Consider the following 18,876-nt stretch of genomic DNA (forward strand, 5'->3'; position numbering starts at 1 on the left):
GTGATCTGCCCGCCTCGGCCTCCCAATGTGCTGAGATTACAGGCATGAACCACCATGCCTGGCCCATCATCATTTTAAAATTTAATTTTAATTGGTAGTGTGGTAATTATTGTCCAGCAACCAAGTGTTTGTTACTGCCAGCTTTTAAAAAATCAACAAGAAATATGTGGTTTAAAGCAACATTTAGAAAATGCTTTATAATTCAAATACCAGTGGACCTGGATGAAAAGTCAAGAAGTCTTACAATGCAGTGCCCTTCCCATAGGCATACCCAACCCCAAACATTAGGAGGGATGGGCATTTTCAAGGTGCTTGCCAAGTTATTTCAAGGACAGTAGTGAGGATATGGATATTTATATCAAGTTCTCTGATTTCTTCATTATATTAGTATATGCTTTGTCATGTGCTGTGTTAAAGAAGCAAAGATAAAATGTTCATTATTTTCTATGGAGAGTTGTGCATTATTTTCTTCAAGAGTAGTTTCAGTGTGTTAATAGCATGTAAAAATGACAATCGAAAGTGGCTGTCATTGGTAAGTGAAAGTAAGTGTGGAGTACCAATGTTCCTTTGCTTGTCTGGAACCTGAAGTTTTTGTTAGAAAACTAGAAAAGATACTGGATAAAAATTTATAGTTAAATGGGCCGGGCACAGTGGCTGACACCTGTAATCCCAGCACTTTGGGAGGCCTAGGCAGTTGGATCACCTGAGCTCAGGGGTTTGACACCAGCCTAGCTAACATAGTGGAACCCCGTCTCTACTAAAAGTACAAAAATTAGCTGGATGTGGTGGCATACACCTGTAATCCCAGCTACTTGGGAGGCTGAGGCAGGAGAATTGCTTGAACCCAGGAGACAAAGGTTGCGGTGAGCCAAAATCACGCCACTGCACTCCAGCCTGGGTGACAGAGTGAGACTCCATCTCAAAAAAAAAAAAAATTTATAGTTAAATATCTCCTAGTACATGCTTATATCAGTAATATATTTTATGAACTATTATTTTAAATAAGGACTAAAATAAAATCACTTCCACTTTAACAGTCTACTGACAATTTCTAACAGTGAAAATACTGCCTGGCATTTGGAAATATTAGAAAGCTCTGGCTTTCCTATTTTGATCCATTTGGATACTTACTGCATTTTTAAAAATTGACTTCAGCATAAATAATAGTAATCTGCTCTTTCTTCCTTTTAGAAGTTTATGTTTAATTGTGTAATAATTACATGAATCCATTCTTATAAAATGTAAATAATATGATAAACCATATCTATTTGATAAACACTTTTCTTCATGTTAAATTGACTGAATTTAAGATGGTGGTAATAAAAACGGGAGCCTTTGTTTACCCAGATCATATGTACCTTGCTTTTTTGCAATTATTTTTCACTGTTGTGTTTCTTCTAGAAATACCATTGAGTCATTCTGCGTGGTCCCAGGTGAGATGACATTAAAACCAAGGAGGCTGTGCTGTGTGAACATTCATCTTTTGGATGAATGGAGATGTGGTAGGCCTTTATCAGGCCATCCGACTCCTCGGTACACTTTCTAGGATAAAGACACATATGTAAATGTATCTGGTTGGCTCCCAAGATGGAGTGGCAGAGCCCATCTGTAGAATTTCCTCCTAAGTCCAGGATGGTCTGTGATGAGAAGTTGCATGAGCCAATTTGAATTCTCCAAAATTAACAAGAATGAGTAAAAATAAGCGAATCCTTTGATACTGCAGTGGATGTGGTGGGGTGAAATACTCTCTGAGATTTGCCTTGAAATACTTCAGAAAGGAAAGAAAGAATGGGCAGATGGGGCAGTCATTTTTGAATGGAGGTGATGGGTATGTGGGTGTTTGTTGTCTTATTTTTCTTCTATTTTTGTAATTTTTCACAATAAAAACATACTGAGGAGTTATTTTTAAGCAGTTTAAGAAATATTAACCCAGAGATGTAGTCCAAATGCAGGTCTTTTGATGGTGTTTGTGGAGCTGTGGTCTGGGAGAGAGAGGTGCATTACCTCAGCACTACTTTGTGGTATAATTTTTCTGCCTAAAGAAAGTGTTTATTATATGGCTTTTACCTTTTAAGAACTTAAAAAATATTTTCCCTTTACAAAGTCTACGTTTATAAGACATGAGAGAGTTTAATTAAAGTAAAAAAATAATCATTGAACACTTCAGGTTAGGGTTTTATTTCAGGGTTACCAAAACCTGCCTCTCTCCTCTGACTGGTATCACTTTCAGATGAAAATGAGTGAATGAAATCGGAGCATTGCCAGACTCCCAGTTTCCTTTCTACTCCAAGATTATATGTTGCATGACTGCACGTTTGCAAGATTTTCCAGATGACCCCAGAGGGGCATATTCACAGGTGTTAATCTCTTATAAAGTTATTATAATTTTGGTTTTTTAAAAATGTGGGTAATATGTAAAATACCATTAATATCCAGGCAGTCTGGTATTTTAAATCTATCTGTGGATCGTATTGGTCAGCATTACAATAAAAGGTAATGCTGTGGTGTTTTCAGCGTATTGAGGTAAAATGAAGGGGAAATGTTGAACCTGTGTTTATTACTGTGGACAGAATCTGACGCTCCATTGCACCCTGATTATTTTTTATACCCTAAGCTAAATAGACTAACCCTGTTACGAAGTTGTCAGGAGAAGCGTGTCAGACACTAGGTGTATCATGCAGTCAGACTGGTGTCGCATTGGAAAAGCCAGTAGTTGGGAAGGGAAAAAAATGTGACCTTGTACTCTCAACATTGTCTTTACACTGAGTAGAACAGATGAGATTGTGAATTATTCAGAGCACTGAAAGCTTATAATTGTTAGCAGTGGTGGCGGTGATAGAGAGAGACAGGGCTGTTTTAGTCCAAATGTCTGATTCTATTAAACATCAAAGGAATCTTTTTCTTAAAACCATCTTTGGGAATTTGGGTGGTGTGGACTCCATGAAGAATCCTTTCCTCTGTTTGATACCTTTTTGGGAATCTGGGTCAAAGAGGCACAAGTTAATTTTTAACATATATATATATATTTGGAAATGCAGAGTAAAAGAACAAAGACCCTCTAGGGAGAGGATTTGCTGTTTCAGCAGGTGACACAGCCACGCCATTATCTTCCATATCAGTATTAAGGATTGGTCTTGGGTTTCTAGTTTCCAACGCTTTGATATTATTGCACTTCTTCCTTGTGGTTTAAATACTACAGGCTTTGGGTTAAGCATGGATGGTATTTGATTGTGAATTAGGTGAAAATTCAGTATACCTAGGTTAATTCTTGTTGGTAAATATTTGGGAAGTTTGGTGAGCATGCTGGGTAGAATATGGTATAAGGAATTAACAGTCATATCAATTTGAACCATAATGTTTCCTGCGTATGTTTCTTAGTCTTTGTTTGTTTTGCAAAGAGCTAACTGCTCCACATTTACAGTCCACGCGTGTTTATTTAGGCCCCACCATGTGTCTGATACTGACTATGGGGTCCACAACTGAAACTATAAGACCAGGTTCTTGCTCTTACGTTGTCAGCTACCTGGGGAGATGAAACCATTTTGAAGGAACACATGAAGACAGATCTGTATGACCTATAGATTGCAAGTCCTCTAGAAGGTGCATGAGGAAACTGCTCATTTTAAGCCAAAGTTGTTTGGAAAGGCTGCAAAAAGCATGTAGCAACAGAGCTGTTTTTGGAGGATGGGAAGAATTGGAGAGTGGGAAGATTTGGGAAGTCAAAGGCAAATGTCAGAACTTCAGTGGAAGCGTGGAATTGTGAAGGGGATGTGTGCGTGGAGCTACCGGAGAAGCACAGCCTGTGTTCTCAGGGAGCACTGATGTTTTCAGAGATGGACCGAGGCTGGACCAAAACCGCTAACCGTAAAAAGAAAAAAAAATAAGCCTTTAAACAACTTGCAGATTAAAATTGATAATTAATAATTACAATCTATTAAAATTGATGATTAACCACTGATCATTTTTCTGAAGCAGATGTCTTTTGGGGGAGCTACTTCCCAGGACTTTGCTGGGTGTCCCCACAACACAGTCTCCTGATACAGGAGATCCATCGTGGCTTGAACTGTTCACGCAGTACCCCATCGCAACTATTCTGGCTGGCAGCTGGCCTCACACCCTCTTGCTTCTGGGATCCCCTAAACTGCAGGGCAGGTTTCTTGCTGAGTATTGGCAAGGGTATGGGCAAGATAGCTTGAGTCCAGCTACTTTGCATTACAACCTGGTGATTCATGAAGACAGCTGTGTCTTTGCCACAAGAAACAGTGGCCATGCAGGCAGCTCCCTGTTACTGCCTTTCTCTTAAACCTGCCATTCTACAATTTTCTTTTCCCTTCTCAGATAAGCCCAGCATAGATCAGCAAATCATCAGGGGCCTACCTAACTGTTCAACCAGAGATTGGAATGCCATTCTCTACTTCTTGCCAGCATGCCTGTTTCTATCAGAGCATACCTTTCTTCGGCTTTCACTTGAGAGGGAGAAAGTTCTCACCACAAACTGCACCTCCACAAGGCTGATGGACCCCCCAATCCCCACATCTCTTCCCTCTACCCTCCCCAGCCCTTTCTGTAGATGCAGAAGGTTGTGGGTGGTGACTGTTGGGAACAGGCCTAGCTCTTGGCAAGCCTTAGAGACTGTTTGGTCTCAATTGTTGACACTTCTCAGAATGTGGGGCTCTCAATCCTTCTTTGTCCTCAGCTTTGGTCCCTTGTGGTAAATTCCAGGTAATACGAAAAAACTCCACTCCTTTTGCCAACTGACCACCACCCCCTCTCACCAGGACTATTACTGAAGACTCAGAAATGGTCTCTGTACTTGCAGTTTTGTCCCCTCCTTTCTCCCTAGCGTGTGGTCCACTCTACACTTAGCAGCCAGAGAAGTCTTTTGGAAACACATCAGATTACATAATAGTCCAGACTGAAACTCTTCAGTGACTGCCCACTGCTGTTAAAATAAAATGCAGACCAGGCATGGTGGCTGACATCTGTAATCCCAGTGTTTTGGGAGGCCAAGGGAGGAGGATTGCTGAGGCCAGGAGTTCAAGACTAGCCTGGATAACATAGTGAGACCCCGTCTCTACAAAAAAGTTTAAAAATTAACTGGGTGCCATGGTGCATGACTGTACTTCCAACTACTGAGGAGGCTGAAGTGGGAGGATCACTTGGGTTCAGGAGTTCAAGACTGCAGGGAGCCATGACCACACCACTGCACTCCAGCTTGGGTGACAGAGCGAGACTCCATCTCTAATAAATAAACTAAAATAAAGTAAATTCCCAAATTGCCCAGTGTGATCTGGCTCCTGCTTGGTTCTCTGTCTCCATCACACTCCACTTTCCCTCATTCCTTAAGCTTCAGCCTCACAGGCTTTTTGTTGGTGGCTGTAATACACCAAGCTTTTGCTATTTCAGAGAATGTGCATTTGCAGTTCCTTCCACTTGAAATGCCCTTTCCCCAGACCCTCATGTCTGCCTCTTCGTTTCCGTTCCTAAGGAATGAATCCGTTTGTCAGTTCAAACATCACTTTCTACGAAATGTTTTTCCTGACCAGCCTAGTACAAGTAGTTGCTCTTCTCCTGAACAATCCCTTTATTTCCTAGTACACTTTTCTTTCTTTACTTTTCATTTATTGTTTATTTATTTATTTTTTTTTGAGACAGCGTCTCGCTCTGTCACCCAGGCTGGAGTGCAGTGGTGTGGTCATGGCTCCAGGCCATGGCGTGATCTCGGCTCATTGCAAGCTCCGCCTCCCAGGTTGACGCCATTCTCCTGCCTCAGCCTCCCGAGTAGCTGGGACTACAGGTGCCCACCACCATACCTGGCTAATTTGGTTTTCATATTTTTAGTAGAAACGTGGTTTCACCATGTTGGCCAGGCTGGTCTCGAACTCCTGACCTCATGATCTGCCTGCCTCACCCTCCCAAAGTGCTGGGATTACAGGCGTGAGCTACCATGCCTGGCATATTTTTGTTTGTTTTTTGTTTTTGTTTTTTTTTGAGATGGAGTTTCACTCTTGTTACCCAGGCTGGAGTGCAATGGCACGATCTTGGGTCACCGCAACCTCTGCCTCCTGGGTTCAGGCGATTCTCCTGCCTCAGCCTCCAGAGCAGCTGGGATTACAGGCATGCACCACCACACCGGCTAATTTTGTATTTATAGTAGAGACGAGATTTCTCCATGTTGGTCAGGCTGGTCTCGAACTCCCAACCTCAGGTGATCCACCCTCCTTGGCCTCCCAAAGTACTGGGATTACAGGCGTGAGCCACTGCGGCTGGCCTATTTATTTATTTTTAATAGAGACAGGGACTCGCTATGTTACCACATTGGTCTCCAACTCCTGGATTCAAGCAATCCTCCTGCCTCAGCCTCCCAAGGTGCTGGGATTATAGGAGTGAGTGCCCAGCACCTCCTTTTGTTTTTTTATTTTCCTTGAAGCCCCCATCAGTTCTGGAATTATACTCCATTATTTATCAACATGTTTACTAGTTTTCATGTAAGTTCCACGAGGACAGGAATTTTATCTGTCTTGTTCCTCACTCTACCCAGAATCTAAAAATGTGTCTGGCACATGGTGGGTTTTCAACAAACGGCGGTTGAATGAGTGGATGGATGGATTTATTCAGCAGATGTCTCCAACTACTGCATGGCAGGCATTGTGTCAAATGATTACACAGACCAGGTACTGCCATTTCCATGTTTTAGGTGAAGAAGTTGACTTCAGACTGGAGTGACTTCTCCAAGCTCATACAGCTGTTCAGTAGAAAAAGGAACTGAAATTAGCTGCTGTGGACTCTGACTCTAGAGAACAGACTGTTGCTACCATCAGCCTGGATGACTCATGGAGCACAGGGTGGAACACCAGAATGTACAAAGTCATTCTCTCAGGTCCACCACACGTATGCCGAAAAATAAAATAAAATAAAATATAAAATAAAATAAAATAAATAAGGTCGGGGCTGGAAATGTGCTAAGCAATTTAACTGGCCACCGATTTTAAAGATTCATGTGAGGGCCAGGTGCAGTGGCTCATGCCTGTAATCCCAGCACTTTGGGAGGTTGAGGCAGGAGGATCGCTTGAATCCAGGAGATGGAGACAAGCCTGGGCAACACAGCAACGCCCTGTCTTGGCAAAAAAAAATTTAAAAATTAGCCTGGCATGGTGGTGCACACCTGTAGTCCCAGCTACTCGGGAGGCTGACGTGGAAGGACCACTTGAGCCTGGGAGGCGGAGGCTTCAGTGAGCTGTGATTGCGCCACTGCACTCCAGCCTGGGCAAGGGTGAGATGCTGTCTCTACAAAACATTTAAAAAGATTTCTATTAAAACGCATTTAGATGTTTTGTTTCGTGATGTGTAATGAAACATTTGTCCAGTTTAGATAAAGGACTTACTGTATCTACAGGGGCCTGTTCCTGGCCCTGCTGTCTGGATATGTCATTGCCCCCTCTGCTGGGTGTGCGAGGGCTGAGGATGAGCAGTGCAGGGCCCTGCCCTCTGCCTGCCCAGGAGGCCACCAGCACTCTGCAGGGACACCTGTGTACTTGTTGCAGTTGTCCTGTACACATGCCCCAACGCAGCAGCCAAGTTTGATTTATGTTATCCAATAAATCTTTAACTAAATCTTGTTGAGGGAAACACTTATTGAAAAGTTAAAGTTTGAGCTTAGGAAAAATAAGATCATATGCATATTTTGTTCTTTTATAAGCCAATGAGATCAATTTAGAAACCAACCCCTTCACCTGCTGAGTCTAATAAACATTAATTGAAAATCTTGTATGTGAGGCTTAGAGGTGTATGAAAATGAAGCAGGCAGAACCCTGGCCTTGTAGAAGTTGAATTTAATGGGATGATTTCATTTTGCAATGTCTTCAGAGTAAAATCCAGACTCCCGAGTGTGTTGACCAAGTTGCTTCAGTGTCTCGTTGCCCGCGGTTCCACCCTAGAGATGACGCTCAGGACCCCAGAGCAATTCCACCGACCTGCCTTGCCATTCTGCCCCTCCCTGTGGGTACCTCATTGCTCTGCCTGTGACCCTTCCAGCCAGGTCACTCCCGCCCATTCCCTACGTTGCTATTCAAGGGTCCTCTCCTCTGAGAAGGCCTCTCTGCCATGCCCTTCCTTGCCGGGGCTAATCACTCTGTGTGTTAGCTGACCAGCCACTTGCTGTCTTCCTGTGTCGCGGTGGACTAACTGGCAGGGCAGTGTCTTATTCTGTGTGTCTCCAGATCAGAGTGTGGACCTGGTGTGTGGTAAGTGTGCAATGAGTGCTGTCGACTGAATGAGTGATGAGTGAACAAATGAACTGTGAGCTGGCACTTTACCTACTTCCTCCCCTTACTGCTTTCAGGGCAGCCCCAGAAACCTGATTCCAGCTGCAGAGGCATGGTTTCTGAATGCTGAAACTGAGCAGTTGCTTGTATTTTGCACGTTCTTGGGACAACTCTGCCACCAGTTTATCTCTAGAATGCCTAGAACCATTGCTAGATATAATATGGTCATCAAACCAAACTTGGCGACTTTTAAAAATGGCTTTACATCCCTAAAAAGCCTTTTAAATAGGAGGTTTTGTTTTAATTTGAGACAGAGTCTTGCTTTGTCGCCCAGGCAGGAGTGCGGTGGCACAATCTCTGCTCACTGCAATCTCCATCTCCCGAGTTCAAGACATCCTCCTGCCTCAGTCTCCCGAGTAGCTGGGATTACAGGCACGCGCCACCACGCCTGGCTAATTTTTGTATTTTTAGTAGTTTCACCACATTGGCCAGGCTGGTCTTGAACCCCTGACCTCAAGTGATCTTCCCGCCTCGGCCTCCTTAAGTGCTGGGATTACAGGTGTGAGCCACCATGCCTGGCCAAAGAGGAGTTTAATTCCACAGACTCTCAGATTGATCAATAAGTGATATGAAGCAAGTGCAGGATCCCTGTGCTGATCCAAGGAGTGTGCCCTGAGCTGGCTGGTCTCCGGCAGGCTTCCTACGGAGGACAGGAACCTGAGCCTGTGTGTCCGTGGCCCCATTTGTCCCTGACCCCAGGTTGTTTTACAAAGCTGCTTGAAAGAGGGTCTCCAAAGGCCATTTAGAGGCCAGGAGACAAAGCATGAAAGAGCCTGGTATGTGGGGATGTGGAGTCCTTGTGATAGAGCAGGACAGAGATGCAATTCCAGGAGATCATAGGAAATAAGGCGCACACATCAGAAGGAAGTGTAGATTTCAGTTGTGACAATGCCCCGCTGTGTGTCCCATGCAGTGCTGGATGCCTGTACCTCGTCACATCAGTGAATCCTCACAACCTCCTGTAAGACTGGATAATATTACCCTCCCCACGGTACAGCTGAGGAAGCAGCCTCAGAGATGTTATGTGATGTGCTGCAGGTCACACAGCTAATTAATTGTCAGAGCCATGACAGAAACCAAAGCCAGCTTGACTTCCGAGCATGCATGCGTCCCTCCTCATGGTGTCTTCTCCGAGGATGTGATGGATACACACCAACCCAGAAGCTGAGGAGCAGAGCACGGGCTGCAGAGACGCCCACACAGGACAGCCCAGCGGGGTCGCGTGCCCATGGGATATTGTCTGCAGGCACTCTAGGGTCTTAAACTCAGCTGTGTGTGTAGGGCTTGGAGGGAGGCAGGCAGACTCCAATCATGTTATGTGCGTCACATTTCTATTATTCAGCCCTAGAATGGTTTTCTTTGTAATCTTATTAAAACTTGGATGTCTTAGATAAGGACCCATAAAAAAGTTTTCCCCAAAACATTTTTATGCTTGTCTTTTTTCCTTTTTCAGCCCATGAAAAAGCTGTTTTTGCCATATGAGAGTGCCTTCTGTTGTTTATGGAACAAACTACAAGGCTAAAGAACAATTTGGCACCGCTATATTTCTTTTAATGAGAAAAATACGATGCTATAAAGATTTATTGTAAAAAAAATGTAGGATATTAGAAGGTGGGCATATTGATACCTGCAACTAAGCATAGAGAAAAACAAAAATAGAGCCATCTCAGAGGCCCCGTGATTGGGGTGATGTTATTTCCTGGTATTCCACCCTTACACACATTTGGGAATATTTTCTGTGTAAAATTCACCTCAAAAAAATGAACAGTGCCTATCTTGGTAATAGATTGCTTGTCTCACAGAGTTAGATTTTTGTCCCTTAGGATCTAGCCAAGGAGTGGAGATGTTTTCCTAAAATATTTCTTGTTCTATTTTTCCAGTGTTAGAAAATGTTAGTTTCTGTGACTGTTATCTATATTGTTGGAAAAGGGTTGTGTCTACATCAGCCACCAGTTCCAAAAGGTGTATGTTTTTGTCACAGTTCCTTTGAGATCACAGATCCGCATGGTCGCGTGGGTAAATGCTTCATGCTTTGATCTTTTCTCTCTTTCCCTCTCTGAAAGTGGGCGTTGAACCCTCGTTCTGTGCTAGGCGTTGGGGAAGTAGTACCCAGGGGATTCGCTCTCTGCCCTTAAAGAACTTACAGTGGGCTCAGTTGAAGATACATATGAATAAACAAGGACAACTTGAGTGACACTAGTATAAATATGCTAAGGAAGTACATTAGGCCCAGGTGGATGCTGTCCAAAGGTTTTCCATGAGGAAGAGCATCACAGCTGAGAGCTGAAGGATGCGGAGGAGTTAACTAGGGGAAGAGGTGGACACAGTCCCAAGTCCAGGGTACAACATGCTCAGAGACCCAGAGGCGGGAGCGGTCATGGTGCCGTCTGGGAGCTGGGCTTGTTGTCATGAACACACTCTATTACCAGCCGCCTTCACTGATTGCTTCCGTGTGTTGCACACTTTATTAAGTGCACCACTGCATTGTCTCCCGTCACCCTTGCCACAACCCTACGCGTTAGGTCTTGTAATCCCTACCTTTTAGCTGAAGAACCGAAGCCATTAAAAGTTAAGTAATTCTTCTAGGATGACGTAACAAGTGGAGTCCATCGTCAGGGCATGGACCTAGTCTGCTTCCCGTCTTACTCCACTGCCCATGAGCATCTTCGAGGCGATTCAGCAGAGGGGATTCAAAACCAGCCTCCATCCAAACCAGAGTTGTTAACAGTGGCACCAGAAAGGACAGCAGGTCCCTTATGAAAGTCTGCATGGTTTTAGAAGCTGAGTGGGTGAAACAAACCTTCCACGCAGGAAAATCTGGAGACCTTACGTGGAATTCACTTACAGTAAAGAGGGTGGAAGGATGCGTCTCTCTTCCTTTCTCTTTCTCTTTCTCCTGCTCTTTCTTCCTTTCTTGAGATATCAAAGTTGGCGAGACCTAATGAATTTGAACTGAAGAACAATGAAGCTTTCCACCTTTCAAAGGAATCCTGATACCTTTAACCAAAGAGCCAGAATGGTGCTAATTTTCAGTGGTATTCTGGCACCCTCTGACCCTGGACAAAACAAAAGCATAGACAACGTTTGCCTTTGACATTCGCTGTATCCTTTCTACTGTTCTCCAACACCTGGTAACCCGCTGCTTCCTCCACATTCTTTAAAGCGCCCACCCCGAATCCCTTCCAAATTTTTTCTCCCTTTGGCCCTCCTCAATCAAAACTCTCTTTCCCTGAGCCCTCAATTAATTAGATCTGATTATCTAATTAAACTAATTCGCACTGAGGTATGAATGAGGCTTAACCCTCCCAGGGGACATTTGCATTTTAAAAGAGAAGCCTGTTAACCCCAAATGCTTCACAATGACAATTAGTGGCATGTGTGGGGAGATATATTTTGGGAGGTTGGGTCTTTCCTGCGCTCCCTGCGTCCTAGGCCATCACAGGCCCAGGTAAACTTCAGGGTTTCCTCTACCAGGGAGTCAGAAGCATTGGAGTCAGCGTCACAGTTCCCTACCATCTGCGTCTCTGCCTTTGACGATAGGCTGAGTTTTAAAAAAAAAATGTCATCGCTTAAGAAGAGGGTTCCTACTAATACTGTGAAACTTCAGTCGTGGTTGTGAAGTGCTTTCTTTTCTTAGAATCAGCCTGTGAGATTCGTGAGGTGGAGGTCCAAGAATTTGGAGTGACAAATTTTTAAGATTTCTAGACTGAAGATCTCCAGACTGAAGATCTAGATCCTAGGTGGAAGATTGTAGGGCCACCCCACAGCAGCAACTGTGGCTGCCCTGAAACATTCAATGTTCACCCTGGTTTTTTTTCACCCTAAGTTTAAATCGCTAAACAGACTCTTCTTTTTTTTTAGTGGGAAAGATAGAAGTATTTGTGTTCCAGCCTAGAATTGACATGGGGAAAAATTGACCAAAGTGAGAGCGTCTGGGTGAGAAGCAGCTCTGAAAGTCCTCATGGTCATGTCTTGCTGTGGCCCTCTCTGTGAAGGGATAGAAAGGCTGTTTTGTTCCCCAGTGCCTGCGAGCTAGAAGTGAAATAGTACATTCCAGCGAGATCCAGATTAAGGAAAGGAACTGGGAATCCAACCAAAAGCTGCTGTACTACTGACCACGGCTTTGCATTTACCGAGAACGCCAAATGTTATCACTTCCCATCAGTGGATATGGATCCCACGTATAGACACAAACTAAAAATGTGTGGGGTGTTCTTTTTTTGGGATATGACTCAGAAATCTTGAAAATAAGAATACGGACAAGCATAATGTATATGCCCATTGCCATTATCGATTGTTTTCTTAAAGCCTCTTGGTGCAATGCCTATTTTTGCTATAATTTTGGGATGCTTATTCACACTTTTTACACCTTTTGTTATTTTTTGGTGCATTTAATGGCCCTGTAAAATGTTAAGAGGTGGGTGGGGACGGGGGCTACAGTTTGACATTTTGATAAAGAATTGGGATTTTCTGTTCTATTTTGAGTGATGGATTAAGAGGATTATTTTATGTGAATGCTAAATGATTTTATATGCATTCATTCCTGTAATATTTAATATTTAAATTAATTAAATTTCCTGGGAAGATAAAAAGTGATGCGTATTATTGATGATATAAGACACAGTGTTGCATTTACTCAGAATGTATATGGAAACAAGTGGTATATGTGCTTTTCTTTTTTTTTTGAGTCAGAGTCTCACTCTGTCACCCAGACTGGAGTGCAATGATGCGATCTCGGCTCACTGCAACCCTTGCCTCCCGGGTTCAAGTGATTCTCTTGCCTCAACCTCCCAAGTGGCTAGGATTACAGGCAGCTGCCACCACGCCCAGCTAATTTTTGTATTTTTATTAGCAATGGGGTTTCACCATGTTGTCCAGGCTGGTCTCAAACTCCTGACCTCAGGTGATCCACTTCCCTCGGCCTCCCAAAGTGCTGGGATTACAGGTGTGAGCCACTGTGCCTGATAGTATATGTGCTTTTCTAGTCTTTATATTTTAAGATTCTAATCCTTGTAGCAAAAACAAATATTAATACTGTAAAGCTTCAGAAAGCAGAGCTGAGATGCAAGAGCAAAACAATATAAGGGGAAGCAGTAAAAATTGTGATTAAACCTTTCATCCGATTATTTTTCATTTCAATGCTATTTGAGTTTTTATCTTTATGTTTTGCTTCACGGAAGAGATGAGTTTGACATCTGGATGACGCACTCACAAGGGAAGACATAACTGTTTACCATGTATATTTTAGTTGTCGGGACCTACAAGTTAAACAAGGAGAACTGACCAGATGGGAACAAACAAAATTAAGTTACAGTAAAGTGATTTGAGTTCATACCATTATTATTTTTTATTTCTTATTTTTGAGATAGAGTTACGCTCTTGTTGCCCAGGCCGGAGTGCAATGGTGTGATCTCAGCCCACCTCAGCCTCCACCTCCTGGTTTCAAGCAATTCACCTGCCTCAGCCTCCCGAGTAGCTGGGATTACAGGCACGCACCACCACGCCTGGCTAATTTTGTATTTTTAGTAGAGACAGGGTTTCTCCACGTTGGTCAGGCTGGTCTCGAACTCCCGACCTCAGGTGATTCACCCACCTTGGCCTCCCAAAGTGCTGGGATTACAGGCTATTTTTTAAGTTATTAAGAAACTACCCATATACTATTTGATTTACTCCAATATACTTGTTTCACAATTAAAGACATGAAAACTCTTTTAGGATCTCTGATCAAAGTTGATTTTTCTTGATAACGATACAAAGTAAATCATAAGGGACTTTTTTTTTTCAATTGTACTTGAAGGCTATGGGTTACTTTTGTGGATCTGCAAGCTAGACATTATGAAAGAAACTTCCAAACCAGAGAGGTTTATAATCAGGGCAATCCTTGATCTACCAAAAGATTTACTGGATGCTAATTGGCTGTAACTAGTGGAGTTCGTCAGATGAGCTGGGGACATTAAGGTTTCTAGATTGCATTGACTTGGATCAAGTTCAAACACCTCCTGTTTTGAAGCCATTACATAAATGCGCTTAGCACTGCTGTGTGTGCAAGAAGTCTGCATCTTTAGATTGTGCCTTTGAGTGTGATGTCTTCATTTGTCTTTACCAAAATACTTCTAAATATTATTATGGGATTAAAACAAAAGAGCTCATTTTTTTTTCTTCCTCAGGAGTTCTGGAAACAAAGATCTGATTTTTTAAAACACAAATTGCTTGTGCTAATTTGCCCTTAGTTTTCTGGGCAATATTTCTTCATTTGTTTCTGATTTTGTTAGCATAGCCTCCTGGAAAATAAAACGTAGATTTCCATTGATTCGGAAGGGAAAGAAGATACTAGAACGAGAAGACATCAAGGCCATACACAAAGAAGGGAAGATAGAGATTATTCGCATCCTACACCGTATTTTATAGTTAATCTCTTTAAACCTTTGTCTCCTTAGCTTTAAGATGCCAATAGTATTATTCACCTCCTTATGAGGAGTAAGTAAAATAGTTTATGGAGAACAGCAGCACCATGCCTGGCTACAGTCCTTTCTGCTCTCCCTCTCCAGGTGGAAAACTCAAATTCCCATCATATAACTGGGGTCACAGCTGAAAGCCAAGTCATGTTTATCAGAGACTGGTTCTGATTATTCCAGGATTCACCAAACCAGGTGACACTGTCACTTTCATAGGTGAAGAACAGTAGAATATTGGCAGTTTCCTATGGTTTGACCCAATACTGAAATAAATAATTTATACAATTATTCAGATAATATGGATAAGTTGTTTTTCTGAATTGTCTTGATCTTTGAAGTAGGAAGGTGCTGCTTTATGAATGGATTATTTTATTTCTGTACTTCCATTCCTCAATACAGGATGAAAATAGTAATTCACCATCCTGTGGTTTCAGATTTCCTCTTGATTACTTCTTGGATGGAAGACTAAAAGCGTCTCTTGATCCTCAGTGTCCCAGGCCCCCAAGCTGCCTTACTTCAGACACACCTGCATGTGAATTTCCAGGACCAGGTATTAACCCTATACCAAGAATAGCTCCTGTAGTGTGGAAGCTCCCCGTTTGTGTTTTTCAGGGTCTCTTAGATGACAAGTCTAGATAGGGTAGATGGCCTCTTTAGCTGTTATTTATTGTGTGATACAAGTGGAGTATAGAACAGGCTACCGGGCTGCCAGGTGGATAGCCAGGATCCAAGCATAGCTCAGTTCCTCTGTCCCAGGCCTGGGCCTCAGTGAAGTTCCAGTAACTGAATTCCTCTCTCTGCCTCTGTTACTCCTTCCCATTCACACTCATGGACTTTCTCAGGCCTCTCCTCTGCCCCATAGCCTGCACTGCTCCCACACGAGGCCTGTGCTGTGGCTTCTGCCCAGGCGCCTTGGTCACTCGGTGCACCTCCTCGGAGCCTGTACCCAGGGGTGCGTCTCACCTTGAACGTCACCTCCTTCAGAGAGGATCATCCCCCTCCCGGCACACGTACTCATCTCACTGTTCTACATTTTAGGAACCTGATGTCTTCATAGCACCTGTCGCCGTTTATAATTAATTATTTGTATTTGATTATTTATTTTGTTGTCTATTTCCCCCACTGAACTAAAAGCTGCATGAAACCAGCGTATCTCTGTTCCCCACCCTTCCAGCCCTAGCACCTCCCACCGTGCCAGCCATATCCTAGTCCCTGAGAAATAGTTCTTGGATAAAGAAATATAGAAATGAGCTGGAAACGCCTCAGAAGGGCCTGTGATGCCATGGCAGACACTCCAAAGCTCCTCAGAGTAGATTCTCTTCTCAAATACAAAGAGTTGAACTTCTGGCCGGGCGCGGTGGCTCACGCTTGTAATCCCAGCACTTTGGGAGGCCGAGGCGGGCGGATCACGAGGTCAAGAGATCGAGACCACAGTGAAACCCCGTCTCTACTAAAAATACAAAAAATTAGCCGGGCGCGGTGGCGGGTGCCTGTAGTCCCAGCTACTCGGAGAGGCTGAGGCAGGAGAATGGCGTGAACCCGGGAGGCGGAGCTTGCAGTGAGCCGAGATCGCGCCACTGCACTCCAGCCTGGGCGACAGAGCGAGACTCCGTCTCAAAAAAAAAAAAAGAGTTGAACTTCTGTTAGTCTGGATGCCCCACCTACAGTGGGGAACGTTTTGCCAAATCTCATGTTTTTCTGTTGCACCTCTTTCCATTAAGCTGGGATGTGTATATTCACGTTGGCTTTTACTTTATTGTTAAAAGGAAATGGATTGTAAGCAGAAAGGAAACTTTCAGTAAAACATTACATAAAAATGGACCTCTGATTGAAAGACTTAAAGATTGTTTGGGAAAGTGCAGTCTTGGAATTAAATAACAAGGTAGAAAAGCATATATGGGAATCAAGTAATTGAAAGGAAGAACTATATCGAAGTGAAGATTGGAGAAAATGACACTCAACAATTGAAGCACATTAAATAAAGAGGTAATGGGATCAATCATGGTGGCTTATGCCCGTAATCCCAGCACTTTGAGAAGCCGAGGCAGGTGGATCACCTGAGGTCCGGAGTTTGAGACCAGCCTGGCCAACATGGTGAAACCCCATCTCTACCAAAAATATAAAAATTAGCCAGGCATGATGGCGCCCACCTGTAATCCCAGCTACTCGGGAGGCTGAGGTGAGAGGATGGCTTGAACCTCGCTTGAACCCAGGAGGCAGAGGTTGCAGTGAGCTGAGATCACACTACTGCATTCCAGACTTGGGCAACAGAGCGAGACTCCTTCTCAAAAAAAAAAAAAAAAAAAAAAAAAAAGAGGTAATGAGGTAATGGACTGGCCACTGCAGAATAGGCTTTTGGAGATGAAGAAATGAAGCTTCTCAGTCACTCAGAGGGAGGAGAGTTGTGAAACCACTGGCTGGGGCCTACTCAGGACTGAAAGAATAATGGGGCATTGAAAACACCAGATTATCTAATAATCTGTAACAAATTCTCAATTGCACTAGTTTCTCCTAGTATTATTAACATCCACTTTGTTGAAAAATGAAAAACAGATTCAAGCAGGGGCATGTGTACATCTCTTTGTAAAACTAGATTTACAATTCAAAGAGCCTTTGTGATTGGCCACTTTCTGAAATGCTAAAGTAAGACTTTACAAACTCTTACAATTTCATTGAATCAATATGGAGCAAGTGGGGAAAGGAAAAGGAAGCCTGTGCTCCTCTAATGGAAGAATATAGATTCGGAAATTATTTCATAGTACAAGATAAGGAAATAATAAAAATATTTTTAAAGTCAAAACAGAAGGTGCCACAGAATGAATGCTGCTTATCTTTGCTCACGTTACACAGGAAGGCTGACATTTTGCTGTGCATCAAGGTCACAGAAATTAGGAAGGAACACTGTCTTTGAGAAATCTCTAAATTACAGATCTTAGAGTTAGCAGGCACCTCAGGATAATTTGGACCAACCCTTTACTTCCAGAAAGGCAAGGTGTTATTATCCGCCATTGTAGAGATGGGACAAGTAAGTTAAATTACCTGCTGAGGTCAGGTGATTGAAAAGTGACTGATGGCAGAGGATGCCAAGGACAGGGGGAGGGAGGGAAGGGTTAGGAAAAGCCAGGCCCCAGTGTGCTATTAGGATGTGCCTTCCATTGCAGCACAAGCAGGGTGATTATTTCCCATTTTGATATGAACAGAAGAAAAGACCTGCTGTATTCAAGTAGATCTTTTTTTTCTTTTTCCTTTTGAGATGGAGTCCCACTCTGTCGCCCAGGCTGGAGTGCAGTGGCGCAATCTTGGCTTAATGCAGGCTCTGCCTCCCAGGTTCAAGCAGTTCTCGTGCCTCAGCCTCCCGAGTAGCTGGGATTACAGGTGTCCACAGCCATGCCTGGCTAATTTCTGTATTTTTAGTAGAGACGAGGTTTCACCATGTTGGCAAGGCTGGTCTTGAATTCCTCATCTCAAGTGCACCTGCCTCTGCCTCCCAAAGTGCTGGGATTACAGGCCTGAGCCACCGCGCCCAGCTCAAGTAGATCATTATTTATGAGAATCATTGTCTTCATGAAAGAAGCAAGGGAAGAAAAAAAGAAGGAAAGGAAACAGAAAGAGAGGAACGAAGGGAAGGAGGGAGGGAGGGAACCCCTACTGAACGTGACAATTGGCCTCTCAGTCCATACAGTTGAAAAGGGGACAGAAATTACCTTGACTTGTTCATTTCTATATGTTGAATTATGGGATCTGATGTCCCACATTTTCACATTAAGATGTTGGGTACATGTTACCAGGTCACAGGTCTGACAGTCGAGTTAAACACCTGGAGGATTTTGTCACTGACTGGAGTGGACACCTAGTGATGGCTTGTGCCTACCTTTGGCCTTAGGGATGGGAGGTAGGGATCCACTCTAGTGCAGCCGAGATCGATGTTCTGCGGCCTTGCACTTGCTATTATTAATTTTACAGTCTTTAATCGAAGTGCTTTGTGTCTCCACACCAAATGAGACTTGATATTTTACCTTCTCAGCTGTAGAATTCTCTAGCTTGTTTGGCATATTTGCTGTCCATAGCTTCCAGAGCTTCCATACTGCAAGCACAGT

General features: G+C 43.4%; 1 protein-coding gene across 1 annotated transcript in view; it reads left to right on the plus strand.

Annotated features, from left to right (window-relative positions):
• Positions 1-18,876, plus strand: part of TENM3 (teneurin transmembrane protein 3) — a 1,583,118-nt gene that overhangs the window by 1,072,587 nt on the left and 491,655 nt on the right. The gene's annotated exons all lie outside the window — the stretch shown is intronic.

Source organism: Nomascus leucogenys, chromosome 7b, assembly GCF_006542625.1.
Source record: "Nomascus leucogenys isolate Asia chromosome 7b, Asia_NLE_v1, whole genome shotgun sequence".
Lineage (NCBI taxonomy): Eukaryota > Metazoa > Chordata > Mammalia > Primates > Hylobatidae > Nomascus > Nomascus leucogenys.